Here is a 12,030-nt window from a genome sequence, read left to right on the forward strand (position 1 = left end):
CATTGGCCTTTATATTGTATTGTGGGCCAAAAAAACATACAATAGTGATGAGAACACAGGGACCCCCCCTTGCTCGAAACCCTAAGTGGAGCCCTCAGGATGGATCCAAGAAGCCCCCATGAGCCAGCCAAACCCCTTTGGAGGGGTATTTTGGGCATTTTGGCCCTTTCTTTTTTTTCCTTTCTGAATTTATTATTAGAATATTCTAAAATTTTAGGTGAGTCAAGTTTGTCAGTTTGAGATAGGTTTGGTTTTGCTTAAGAGACCTAGTTTGATTTACAATTGGTTGCTCTAGTCTGAAGTTGTTTAATTAGCATGTGCTTAATTAGATGACTTAAAAATGTGTGAGTGAGATCTTAGATCCAAGGGCTGAGGTCGCATAGTAATTTGATACCTTTTGATAAGTGTTTTCAGAGTCCAATTCAGTTGTAAGGGAATCCTTATCTGATAAGGAAGTCCTAATTTAAGTTAGAGTCAGTTACTTCGGCTATAAATGGTCTGTCATAATAAGTTATTTTTCAGTTTTGAAGATTAATAAAATTTATTGCGTTGAGGATCAGGACTTCCTTTATCGGTGGGTCTTGGTTGAGGGTTTGAGTCAAAAATTCTGTTTCTTCTTCAGCTTTCAATAATTTAAAAGTCTTCAAGGCAATCCAGCATTCAACTTCAAAGTTCAGAACTACAGATTTAGCCATCATCTTCAACCTTCAAGCATCTATCCAGCATCCCAAGTAAGTCAAAGACCCCACCCAGTCCTAATCCTTCTCCACTTCTGACCGCAAGCCTCCCTGCCCTTTCCACTCTAGTTTTGTCCTTGAAAACCCTCCCTACCCCATCACAACTACCCAAGATCCCTTCCCTACAGTTTTCCCTACCATGGTGGAAGGTCCCACAAGATCTCAATGAGATCTCACCATAGTTGTTAAGGCGTCGCCTCAAACGCCTCAGACGCCTTGGACCCCAAAGCGTCCTACTTAATGGGTTTTTTTTGTAAAAAAAGATGCCAAATCAGTGCCCTATAATATAAAGACATATTATGCTAATCTAAAGGTCTTCATTGGTTAGATTACGCATCAGTTAAAAGATATTGTGAATCTGTGATACATGGAATCATATCCATTGCCATTTGGTTGGGGAAAAAAATAAAAAAACAAAAATCACAAAGTTAAAACAATCGAAAACCCAAAACCCCAAATTGAAAGAACACAAAATCGCAGCGACCGACGGAGCTCCTCATCTTCTCGGCTTTTCTCATCCCTATCTACAATCGTCGGCAATCAAATCTCTCTCCAGTTTCCAGCAGTAACTAGCAATTTTCCTTCTTTTTTCTCCGTCTAACGCTGACGGAACTAATTTTCGTTGCCCAACTTGTACAGACCTCCCTCTGCAGCACGAGTTGCAACACCAGACTACCAGAATGAACTAATTCAAGTTGCAACAGCACTATTCATCTCAGGAGACACCGCGAAGGTTGGCACTGCTTCTCTGAGACTCTGCTTCTTTTCCTCTTCTTTTTTCTTCCTCTGACGCTGACGGAGCTAATTTTCGTCGCCCAACTTGTACAGACCTCCCTCCGTAGCTCGAGTTGCAGGCTTGCAGCACCAGACTATCAGAGTGAACTAATTCAAGTTGCAGTGGCACTATTCATCTCAAGAGAAGCGACGAAGGTTGGCACTGCTTCTCTTTCTTTTCTTTTCTTTTTTATTTTATTTTGTTAAGGCTAACAATCTTAACAAAATCAGTAGATTCAGTACTCCATTTGCAATAAAATCCAGCAATTTTAGGGTGTTTGAACACCGTCTTCTCAGGCAACACTATGTCTCTGGCAAACTCCTTTTCTTTTTTTTTCTGTTTTAACATCATTAATAGTGTTATAACTTATAACCAACTAAAGAGACAAGCTTGTTAGCTTCTACTAAGTCCTGATTACTGTTGCTTGAAATTAATCCATAAGCTTGTATTTCTCTCCTTTTATTTTGTCTGAAAAGTTGATAATTTGTCTCTTTTCCGCTCTTTTTGTTGAGCAAAATCACAATAGTTGGGTACTTTACTACTTGTATTCATGATTTATATGGCATGCAGTACATGATATATACATTATGTTTTCTTGTCTGATTAATTAGAAGCTGAAATTTCAGTTTTTATTAGTACATCTTAATTCTGAATGCAATTATATTCCCTTCCTCTAATTATAATATAGAGAATATTGCTACTTATATGTATGTGTTGCATGTTTTTTATTTGTTAATATTTCCAAGTTATTTATAATGGCCCCCCCCCCCCCCCCCCTGGGGGGGGGGGGGTTTTTTTTCCCCCCCCCCCCCCCAAAAAAACCCCCCCCCCCCCACCCCCCGGGGGGGGGGGGTGTGTGGGGGGGGTGGGTTGGGGGCTGTTGGCCTTTTGTCCCCAAACCCCTGGGGGTGGAGTTGAGCCTCTAGGGCGGGGGGAATGCCCCCAACCCCCCCCCCCCACCCCCCCAGGGAAAAAAAGGGTTTTTTTGGAAAAAAAAAAGAGGGCAATTGTTACTAATTGGGATAATCCGGCGGAGTATGATGATATTCAACAAGTAATTGGGAAGAACATCCTACTCCTACCTCTACTGAAGGAGGGACATTACCTAGTGTTGGGTCTAAGGTGTGCTACAAGAAACCAAGCTCTGGGACTGCATCAAAGAGATTGAAAAGTGCCCTCAACAAGGCACAAGTAAGGGGTTCTATGGATATGCATGTCAGACGCACTCCTGAAGAAGTTGTTGATGAAAGGAGGGCAAAGGGTGCTACCCAAACAACAATCTTGAATAGAATGAGATCCGCGGAAGAAAAGAAGCGAATGGAGAACCACATCACTAATTGGATGTATCGGTGTGGCATTTTATTCAATGCAGTTAAAGCTAAAAGCTTTGAAGTGATGATCGAGTCTGTTGTGCAATATGGTTCTGGGTATAAGCCCCCAACTTACCATGAAGTCAGGGTGCCTTTATTGAAGAATGCAAAAGAAAGAACGATGGAGATGAGGAAAAGTTATGAAAAGTATTGAAAGATGTATGGATGCACACTCATGTCTGATGGGTGGATTGACAAAAAGGGTAGGCACCTCATCAATTTTCTTATCAATTGTCCAAAGGGAACATTCTTCCTTGGTTCTATGGATGCATCTAGCCATGTGCAAGATGCAAAAATGCTCTTTCAAAGTTGAAGAAATTGGGGAAGAGCATGTAGTTCAAGTGGTGACTGATAATGCCTCAAATTACAGAGCAGCAGGGGCATTATAAATGGAGAAGAGGACTACATTATATTGGACTCCCTTTGCAGCCCACTGTCTTGATTTGATGCTAGAGGACATTGGGAATTTGAAACAATATATGAAGGTGATAATTCAGGGGAAGAGAATAACCACTTTCATTTATAGGCACACAAGATAGCTGGAGGCCTTGAGACAGAAGACAAAAGGCAAGGATCTTGTGAGGGCTGCAGTGACTAGATTTGCCACTCCATTCTTGACACTACAAAGCTTATTGAAACATAAGGATGACTTAAGGCACTTATTCATTTATGAGGAGTGGACAAAATCCAATTTGTCCAAGACATAAGAAGGGAAGAGAGTAGCTGAAACAACATTTTCTACAACATTTTGGCATAGTGTGGAGGATTGCATTAGAGCATTGATTGTAGATGCTGATGAAAGACCCGCATTGCCTAAAATGTTTGTAGCCATGCAAGAGGCTAAGAGAAGAATAAAGGACAATTTTGGAGGCAAAGAACAACTTTGAAAAAAAATCATACAAATAATTGATAGGAGATGGGAGTGTTAGATGGAGAGACCTCTATATGGTGCAACCTTATTTTTGAATCCTGGGAAGTTCTAGAATTTAAATGTCGTAGATGATTGTGAGTTGATTAATTTTCTCCAAACTTCTTTCAATGAAGTTGTTGGAAGACTAATGCCTGATGTACATCTACAAGATAAAGGTATTGCATCAAGCAAGTGAATACAAGCAAGTTAGAGGTCCTTTCTCCACAAGTATGGCTATTATACAGCGTACAACTATGAGTCCTCATAAGTTTTTACTTGTATGTTTTTTATTTTTAGTTATACTTATTTGGTTTATAACTCTATCTTTTATGTTCATCAATTTTTTTTTATACTATAATCACATGGTGAAAATACACATGGAGGAAATGCTTTTGAGCTTACAAGGATTGCACGAAGGATACTAGGCCTTTGTTGTTCCTCCTCTGGTTGTGAACGGAATTGGAGCACATTTGAGTTTGTAAATATTAAGTGATACTAGCTCTTCCAAACTCATTGTGCTGCTCATTGCATCGACTTGACGCCAAAGGACATGGGTCAATGCAGGATTGTGAAACATGTGGTGAATCAAGCACAGTAGGTCAACACCTTCATTTGTAACCATTGGTTTACAATACAGTTGTTTAGTGGTATAAAGGTGATTTGATGAAGTAATGTAACCCAATTCTAGGGTTAAGGTTTATAGGGTATTTCCCTAGAATTTAAGGCTAGCCCAAAATCATCCAACAAATAAACACCGAAATTATAATGGATTGATCAAAGGTATCAAGGAATACTTAGAAAAAGCTACAGAAAGATATATGGGATATTAGGGTTCTAACAATATCCTATGGGAAGACTCTGGGAGACCAAAAATGATCCTAAGGTTGATGGGAAAAAAGAATGAGATAATTTGGATAAATATGGTAGGGTTGGAGATATCTCAAATTAATATGAGATGGAAAGGATTTATTGAAGTAGCTTAGGATGGTTAGTGAACATTGTAGGGAATTAAAGCGATGAAACTAAAGTCATGGGTTTCTAAGAAACTTGCGGTTGGGTATGGGAAGGTTTTAGGGATGATCTTGGGTTGGGTTTTGGAGATCTTGGAGGAATCTTGGAATCTTTCTTTCTTTTTTTTCTTTCTCTTCTATTCATTCTTACCTTTCTTTCATTATTTTCTTTTATTTTATTTTCTTTTTCCTTCTATTCTTCTTGTTCTGAAATTTCAGAATAAGATCCAAAAAAGGGAAAAATAAGAGAAGAGGGGAGGGTCTGCCGCAAGGTGTAGAAGGGGTTTAGGTGGGTGTCGCAGGGTTTTGGAGGGGTGGGGATGGTTATTCATGCTGCCGCTGGGTAGAGAATGGGTTTCTTGATTGCTGCTGGGTGGGGGAAGGCTTAGGGCTGCTTGTAGAAGGAGGAGGAAGAAGAAGGGTTCTTGGTTGGATCCAAGATAGGGTAGGGGCTGTACTTACTTGAGGATGGTGACTGCTGCTGGGAATTGTTGAATGCTGCAAGAAGATGCAAGAACTTGAAGAAGATGACTCTCAAAACCCGCCGAGGCCCTCCCAAGAAGACCACGACTGCATACCCTCAAATTCAGATTCTTTATTCAATTCAACATGTCTTACAGTGAAGTAGGGGGCCTATCTTAAAGTGGGGGGAAAGACTTGGACTCTAATAAGGAAACCTAACTTGACTCACTAGGGAACTCCATCTTTAACTCTAATTTTGACTTAAGTATTTTGACCACCTAAAACTCAGTAACCAACCAGACCCCTCTTGAGCACTAAAAGGTCTGGAAAATGACCAAAATACCCCTAGGGTATATGGCCAGCTTTAAAGTAGGCCTTTCGGGTCTGGTTCTTGGGGCCCAATTATATGGGGCCCCAACCCTAGTTACATCAATTCTCCCCTTCCTGAAAGCATTCATCTCTAGATGAATATGCCAATCATGTGCTTTTGGGTTAATCCTCTGAAAAATCTCTAGTGTGAACTTGTCCTCGCATCTTGCAGTTAAGAGGAAATAGTAGGTGTGTTGCTGCTAGTACAGCTCAAGACAGAATTCTATTAAAGTGATAAGATGAGGGATGTAGTAATCTTCGAGTCTAGGAGCCTTCTTTTCAAAAGTCAAGCTCAAAGTCATCAGTTATGTCCCTGTAGTCTTTTTGTTCTACCATGCTTCTATTACGTACTACTGTCTTGGCTATACTTTCATGAACTCTTGTAGTGCTCCATTACATGACATTTCAAGAAAAATATCTTATACTTCTAAGGGGCTTTATGGGAGTGCTTTTAATTACCTCCTTAGCTGTGATAGCCTTATTTGCATTGTACTTAACTGATGTGGTTCCTCCAAGATACCCTTTGAGACCAAGGGTGGGGTCCCTGAGAGTGGAATAGAGGCTGGTGCTTCTCCAAACATCGTGGGCAGCAACTCTGTTCTTTTTGTGTCAAGGGCATCTTCTAGTAGGGGAGGCACCTTTTCCAGCACATCTCCAGCCAAGGTTATTGTGTTGGCCCTATCCTTGTATTATTTGGTAGCGCCAGTTCCTTCATCTAAGTTTCTTCTGGGGCTGCATCTAGAGGTGGACAAAAGACTTCTTCAAGAATTAGTTGGTGGATTTGGGACACTTTATCTCCCTTTCTTTGAAGGCACTCACTGGCTAGGTGATTGATTTTGTAGTAGCTAGGGTTGTTGTCATTGGTGTAGCATGTCCCCTTGTCGTCTATCCTAGGAGGGTATGGAAAAATTATGGAAGTATTGGTGGATGGTGGATTCCTCCTATCGATAGTACTCTCATTGTTGTGTAACCCTTGATTAGAATCACAAAAGTAATAAGACTGGACAAGTTCTTCCAAGGTGGGAGGGGAGTGATGATGGGACCTTTCTTTATCAGAGTTTTCTTCACCGTCAAACCTGTCATACATAGGCATCTTGAACCTAAAATTTTGGTATGACCATCTCTATGTCTTTCTCCTCTGTAACAATCCTCCTAGTTTCTTCCTCCAGATTTACCGACTCTTGAGGTACTTTTGTTGGGGATAATGAGGTTGTTGATGTTGCCTGCCTTGGTGTTCTTGTGGGAAAAGAAGGTGACTAAAAGTTTCTGACATATCCATCCAAGTGTTGGGTTCAGTGCCTTCATACCTCATTCATCTTCTTTTGTGGTCCACTATTCATTCTACCAGCGATTTATATGCTTAACCACATCTTGCCATACTCTGATAATTAATGCCAGTCAAAATAGCTATCAAGACCATATAGCCACTCATAGTAAATCTGAAGGTCATCCATGCAATCATATGTTCCTCACTCCTGAATCTCTTAAGGCCTTTGTGGTTGCCTTATCCTATGCATACGATGGAAGTAGTCTCTATTTGGTTCCTCCATTCTTTTGGCTACTACTGCTTCACTCTCTATTTGGTTCCTCCATGCTTTTGACTACTACTACTTCATCTATCTCTGGTTATTGATGATTCATTTAGCTTTGGCATTGCTGGTTCCTTTAGCTTTGATACCAAATTGATGTAACCCAATTCTAGGGTTAGGGTTTATTGGGATTTTTCCCTAGAATTTAGGGTTGGCCTAGAATCTTCTAGCAAATAAACACCAAAATTTCAAATGGGTTGATCTAAGGTATCAAGGAATACTCAGGAAAAGCTATGAAAAGATTTATGGGCTATTAGGGTTTTAATAATATCCCATGGGAAGATTTTGGGAGACTAGTAGTTATCCTATGGTTGATGGGAAAGAAGAAGAGATAATTTGGATAATGTTAGGGTTGGAGACATCTTAGATTAATATAGGGTGGAAAGGATTTATTGAAGTAGCTTGGGATGGATGGGGGAGATTGTAAGGAACTAAGGATGACTAAAGGGATGAAACTAGAGAGGTGGGGTTTCTAAGAAACCTGCAGTTGGGTATGGGAAGGTTGTATGGAAGATCTTGGGTAGGGTTTTGGAGATCTTGAAGGAGGAATCTTAGATCTTTAATGGAATCTTGGAACCTAGGATTGTGTCCCAGACTCCCAGTGGCCCAGGGAAGGCTATAATTAGTTGTCAACAGGTACTTGCTTGAAGGTTAACCCTAATGGTTTCCTTGCTCGACAAAAGACATGGCTAGTTGCAAAGGGTTATGCCCAAGTTTATGGAGTGGACTACTTGGATACCATTTCCATAGTGGCGAAGCTTTATGTTTGTCTCTTGATCTCTCTGGCAGCCTTTTATTGGTGAACTTTTTGGCAACTTGTTGTCAAAAATGCTTTCTTGCATGGTACTGTTCAGGAGGTGTAATATGGTGCAACCTCTAGGGTTTATTGCTTGGGATTAAACTAGTGCACTGGTACACAAGTTAAAAAAAAATTCCCAGTACGGCCTTAAATAGTCTCCACTAGCATAGTTCGGCAGATTCAGTGTTCTACCGTCAGTTACATGCAGGAAAGATATTGTTGATACTTGATAGTTTATGTTGGTAACATCATTATTATGGAGGATGAATCATTTGGGATTCATGCACTGAAGATATATCTCCACTAGAAATTTCAGACTAAAGACTTGGGCAAGCTAAAATATTTTCTAGGTGTGGAAGTTGCTCAGATCATAAAGGGAGTATATTCTTCTTGACGAAAATATGTCATTGAGACATCTTGACTCTCTTATGGACCAGAATGCGAAAATTGTTCCTCAAGGAGGGGATCTACTTGATGACCCTCAAAGATATAGACGACTGGTGGGTAAGCTGAATTAGTTAACAGTTACAAGACTAGAGATTGCTTTTCAAGTTAGTATGGTGAACAATTCTGTTCCTCTCTTAGGACATCTCATCGGGATGCAGTTATTCGTATTCTTCGCAATCTGAAGAAAGCTCAAGAAGAATGAATTATTTATCAGAAATGAGCATGATAAGGTATTAGGTTGGATAACACGAACCAGATTCTAGCATCTGTATCAGTCTTAAAAGAGTTAAATGTTGGAGGACATTGGTTGTTGGATACCATGGTGAAGATAAAATGTGTAGATGCAAGGATAATGGCAACATGGTAAATAGAAGGATACTCTATAGGATAATGGCAACATGGTAAATTCTAGCATCTGTATCAGTCTTATAAGAGTTAAATGTTGGAGGACATCGGTGTTGGATACCATGGTGAAGACAAAATGTGTAGGTGCAAGCATAATGGCAACATGGTAAATAGAAGGATACTCTATAGGCGGTGGCAGAAATTGTAAATAAATGGAAGTGTTTTAGGCAATTGCAGAACATTAAATAAGTGTAAATCTATTAGCAATGGCAAAATCGTGCATAAGTACAGGCCTAATAATAATGGCAGATTTGTAAATATAGAGTTTGAAAATAAAAGAATAAGTAACGAATGAAAGAAGGGGTAGATTTGGAAAATAAATCACAGCACAGTAAAAGGGAATAAAGTAGAAAGGAGAGGCAGTTTGGGGAAAGAGATAGGTGAAACCAATTAGGGAAAGGAAAACCTATTGTTTTGATGAAAGAGGACAAAACAGTGAGTGTTCGACTTCAGCAAGGATCAAACTTCAGATGTGTTCTTTTGCTGCTCTGTTCTTCAGTCTCTTCTGGCTCTCGTCACTCCTCTGATCTCTTCCTTTTCTTTCTCAGTAATTTTTTTTCCTTTCTTTTCTCTGGTTCTGTCCTCCGATTGTCTCTTTGTTTTTCTTCTGGTTCTCTGATTCTTTTTCCCTTTTTATGGACTGTTTCTTTTCTACTCTTCTCTTCTTTTCTTTTATTTTTTTCTGGTTCTGCTTCTTATCTATCAATCTCTGCCTCTGCTTCTTTTTCTTTCTTTTTTTCTTTCCTGGTTCTACATTGCCATCTCTTGATCTCTGATTCTTTTCTTCCTTTTTTCTTCCTTTTCTGTTTCTGGTTCTCTATCAAATTCTGTCAGCCCTTCTTTTTATTTCTTTTTGAATTCTGATGTTCAGCTTCTCTCTCTGTCAATGATTGCATCTGCAGTTCTTTATTCTGCTCTGCGGTTCATATGCCTACTAGGATTTGTGCTTTATTTCCTTTAAATACATGCTTGTAGAACCCAGATGTGAGTAGAATGAATCAACAGTAAGTTGAGTGTTACTTGAGAATCCAAATGTGATTTGTCCATCCCCAATCTCTTCTTGCCCCTTCTTCCTCTTCTTCTGGAACACTTTCTATCACAGCCCACCTTAATGGCCTATTATCAGGCCTGACCCCAAAAAGAATTGGTCTAAAGGGGTTTGGTCCAACAAGGCCTGGACTAGATTAATTAAACTGTTTTGGCATTTTACTTTTCGTCTTTTATTTGTTTTAGTTTCCTGTTTAAAAAAGGGTTAAAGCCAAAGTTGAGTTGCTGCATTATTTCAAGCAAGGATCGCAGTTTTGGTTTCGAGGCTGGTGTTGACCTGGCCAAAAACTGAAATTTTCAGGTATCAACCAAAATTGCAGGTCAAAACATGGTACTTTTCGAGCAAGGTTTTGAACCTAGGTTTCGGGGCTTATCTAGCCTCCATTTCATCTAATTTCTTGCCTCCTACCTATTTAAATCATAATAAACACAATGGAACTAGTAGTTTGCCAAAAGAACTCGAAAAGTTATCATTTAAGCATACTAACAAATGACATGTTCCGAGAAGTACAAATTGTATTGCATACAGGCATAGAATCATCAGCATACATGAATTGTTTGATAGAATGATTACAAATACAACAAGTCAACAAAATACAATGATCTACTAGCTCTACAATGTCCCAATCTTCAGTTCCATGCTGAGTGCTCGCATGGAACCGGAGGATCTACCCCCTGTTTGCAGTAGTACTCCGAGTATTGGATGAAAACTGGCTATGACATTTTGCCTATGAAATTATCCATGAACTAAATGAATGCATTTCTATAGGTGGAATCATCCACATAATGTAGACATCCCATCCCATGAACTTTTTCCCATTTTGACAACTTTCTAGCATTTTCCCTCAAGTTTCAACAAGTTTTGACAAATGAGTTATTGATTTGGGAAGAAACAGATGAAATTACAAAATTCAGCCTAAAAATGGTTTGGGGGTCGAAACTCAACATGCGAAACCTGGCGGAAGTTGTCGAAACATGGGAGAATTTCATAGATTTCAATAAGTTTCGACTGTTTCGGCAGAAATTTTGACCGTTTTGATCGAAACTTGGCACTTTTTCTTACTCCACCCAGGTTTCATCTCGTTTTTTTAAAAACCAAAATTTTTAGGGGTTTCGACCGAGATTTGTATCATGATTTCCAATTAGAATAGTCATAATAGAAGTTCTTATTTCCTCTATATATTTGGTTGTAACCTAGTAATTTTCATAATGATTTTACATCAAAGTTTGAGTGGTATTTGAATGTATTTGGATGTGTGTTTGTCTTTGCACATTTCATTCCCTTTGCCCTGCAAATTTCTCCTTCTTTCGATTCATCCACTTTTAAGCCCACCACAGCAAACCGTTTCTAATGCCTACATTACCTTCACTCTTCCACATTGGAGGATAAAATAGGAAGTTAAAACTTTGAAGTAAAGTAGGAAAAGGGAACTCAAAGGAGAGAGTAACCTAATTCCTTAAAAACTCCTTACACTTTGAAGACTTCTAAAAGGCTAAAACAACCTAAATAAGTAACATTCAACCACACATGCATGGAGATATGGGCGACCATCTTAAAACACTCTAACTAGTTTAACTTTTAAATCAGATAAATAGAGCTCTACTTATCCATCCTATGCATGGAGAGTGTGGACTTTGAAAGCCCTAATCACAGACAAATAAATGCAAGAGACTGTTTTAACCCTAATTTGAATTGGACCAAAATTAAAGACAAATTAAACCAACATGAAGCCTGGTTCAATTGAAAAAAAAAATAGAAGACTTAAAACAAGACTAAGCGGAGTTTTTTTATTCAACTCATGTACACATATTTTATGTTCTTGAAATTGGCCCATTACATGGCAAACCTATCAAATGTTTTTTTATACATGTAACAACCCCTAGGTCAATTCCTAAGAATAGAAGGCCTCTTTGCTGCCAGATCTGACCTTACCTAGTAATGTTGTGGGCCAAATATGGGACGGTTTTCGGTTGGATGCAAAGTAATTGTAAGATTACAAAATAAAAAAAGCCTACAGATGAATTAGAAAATGTAGGGTTTATGGTAGTTGGACGGGACAATAAAACAGATTGAGTGTAATCTATCAAACGAAAACTAAATAACTAGACA

General features: G+C 39.1%; 1 protein-coding gene across 1 annotated transcript in view; it reads right to left on the bottom strand.

Annotated features, from left to right (window-relative positions):
• The window catches only part of LOC149024192 (sec23/sec24 transport family protein), an 83,311-nt gene that overhangs the window by 36,431 nt on the left and 34,850 nt on the right, over positions 1–12,030 (bottom strand). The gene's annotated exons all lie outside the window — the stretch shown is intronic.

Source organism: Hakea prostrata, chromosome 2, assembly GCF_041222555.1.
Source record: "Hakea prostrata isolate BN-2017 chromosome 2, UWA_Hpros_2, whole genome shotgun sequence".
NCBI classification, from domain to species: domain Eukaryota; kingdom Viridiplantae; phylum Streptophyta; class Magnoliopsida; order Proteales; family Proteaceae; genus Hakea; species Hakea prostrata.